At 53.1% G+C, this 2,500-nt stretch overlaps 1 protein-coding gene across 2 annotated transcripts in view; it reads right to left on the minus strand.

Annotated features, from left to right (window-relative positions):
- LOC138866705 (gamma-aminobutyric acid receptor subunit delta-like) overlaps positions 1–2,500 on the minus strand; it is a 47,471-nt gene that overhangs the window by 24,141 nt on the left and 20,830 nt on the right. The gene's annotated exons all lie outside the window — the stretch shown is intronic.

A 2,500-nucleotide genomic window follows, 5' to 3' on the forward strand; every position in this document is an offset into this window, starting at 1 on the left:
CTTTCCTCCAACTCTCCCTCTCCTTCGCTTTCCTTCAACTCTCCCTCTCCTTCGCTTTCCTCCAACTCTCCCTTTCCTTCGCTTTCCTCCAACTCTCCCTTTCCTTCTCTTTTCTCCAACTCTCCCTCCCTCAGTTCTCCTCTAATTCTCCCTTTCCTTCGGTTTCCTCCAACTCTCCCTCTCCTTCGCTCTCCTCCAACTCTCCCTCTCCTTCGCTTTCCTCAAACTCCCCCTCCCCTTCGCTTTCCTCCAACTCTCCCTCTCCTTCGCTCTCCCCCAACTCTCCCTTTCCTTCGCTTTCCTCCAACTCTCCCTTTCCTCCAACTCTCCCTCTCCTTCGCTTTCCTCCAACTCTCCCTCTCCTTCGCTTTTCTCCAACTCTCCCTCCCTCAGTTCTCCTCTAATTCTCCCTTTCCTTCACTTTTCTCCAACTATCCCTCTCCTTCGCTCTCCTCCAACTCTCCCTCTCCTTCGCTTTCCTCCAACTCTCCCTCTCCTTTGCTTTCCTCCAACTCTCCCTCTCCTTCGCTTTCCTCCAACTCTCCCTCTCCTTCGCTCTCCCCCAACTCTCCCTTTCCTTCGCTTTCCTCCAACTCTCCCTTTCCTCCAACTCTCCCTCTCCTTCGCTTTCCTCCAACTCTCCCTCTCCTTCGCTTTTCTCCAATTATCCCTCCCTCAGTTCTCCTCTAATTCTCTCTTTCCTTCGCTTTCCTCCAACTCTCCCTCTCCTTTGCTCTCCTCCAACTCTCCCTCTCCTTCGCTTTCCTCCAACTCTCCCTCTCCTTCGCTTTCCTCCAACTCTCCCTATCCTTCGCTTTCCTCCAACTCTCCCTTTCCTCCAACTCTCCCTTTCCTTCGCTTTTCTCCAACTCTCCCTCCCTGAGTTCTCCTCTAATTCTACCTATCCTTCGCTTTCCTCCAACTCTCCCTCTCCTTCGCTCTCCTCCAACTCTCCCTCTCCTTCGCTTTCCTCCAACTCTCCCTCTCCTTCGCTTTCCTCCAACTCTCCCTCTCCTTCGCTTTCCTCCAACTCTCCCTCTCCTTCGCTCTCCCCCAACTCTCCCTTTCCTTCACTTTCCTCCAACTCTCCCTCTCCTTCTCTTTCCTCCAACTCTCCCTCTCCTTCGCTTTCTTCCAACTCTCCCTCTCCTTCGCTTTCCTCCACCTCTCCCTTTCCTTCGCTTTCCTCCAACTCTCCCTTTCCTCCAACTCTCCCTCTCCTTCGCTTTTCTCCAACTCTCCCTCCCTCAGTTCTCCTCTAATTCTCCCTTTCCTCTGCTTTCCTCCAACTCTCCCTCTCCTTCGCTTTCCTTCAACTCTCCCTCTCCTTCACTTTCCTCCAACTCTCCCTTTCCTTCGCTTTCCTCCAACTCTCCCTTTCCTCCAACTCGCCCTTTCCTTCGCTTTTCTCCAACTCTCCCTCCCTCAGTCCTCCTCTAATTCTCCCTCTCCTTCGCTTTCCTCCAACTCTTCCTTTCCTCCAACTCTCCCTCTCCTTCGCTTTCCTCCAACTCTCCCTCTCCTTCGCTTTCCTCCAACTCTCCCTCTCCTTCGCTTTCCTCCAACTCTCCCTCTCCTTCGCTTTCCTCCAACTCTCCCTTTCCTTCGCTTTCCTCCAACTCTCCCTTTCCTCCAACTCTCCCTTTCCTTCGCTTTTCTCCAACTCTCCCTCCCTCAGTTCTCCTCTAATTCTCCCTATCCTTCACTTTCCTCCAACTCTCCCTCTCCTTCGCTCTCCTCCAACTCTCCCTCTCCTTCGCTTTCCTCCAACTCTCCCTCTCCTTCGCTTTCCTCCAACTCTCCCTCTCCTTCGCTTTCCTCCAATTCTCCCTCTCCTTCGCTTTCCTCTAACTCTCCCTCTCCTTCGCTCTCCTCCAACTCTCCCTCTCCTTCACTTTCCTCCAACTCTCCCTCTCCTTCGCTTTCTTCCAACTCTCCCTCTCCTTCGCTTGCCTCTAACTCTCCCTTGCCTTCACTTTCGTCCAACTCTCCCTTTCCTTCGCTTTCCTCCAACTCTCCCTTTCCTCCAGCTCTCCCTCTCCTTCGCTTTTCTCCAACTCTCCCTCCCTCAGTTCTCCTCTAATTCTCCCTTTTCTTCGCTTTCCTCCAACTCTCCCTCTTCTTCGCTTTGCTCCAACTCTCCCTCTCCTTCGCTTTCCTCCAACTCTCCCTCTCCTTCGCTTTCCTCCAACTCTCCCTCTCCTTCGCCTTTCCTCCAACTCTCCCTCTCCTTCGCTTTTCTCCAACTCTCCCTCTCCTTCGCTTTCCTCCAACTCTCCCTCTCCTTAGCTTTCCTCCAACTCTCCCTCTCCTTTGCTTTCCTCCAACTCTCCCTCTCCTTCGCTTTCCTCCAACTCTCCCTCTCCTTCGCTTTTCTCCAACTCTCCCTCCCTCAATTCTCCTCTAATTCTCCCTTTCCTTCGCTTTCCTCCAACTCTCCCTCTTCTTCGCTTTGCTCCAACTCTCCATCTCCTTCGCTTTCCTCCAACTCTCCCTTTCC

The sequence above is a fragment of the Penaeus vannamei genome, chromosome 26, assembly GCF_042767895.1.
Source record: "Penaeus vannamei isolate JL-2024 chromosome 26, ASM4276789v1, whole genome shotgun sequence".
NCBI classification, from domain to species: Eukaryota; Metazoa; Arthropoda; class Malacostraca; order Decapoda; family Penaeidae; genus Penaeus; species Penaeus vannamei.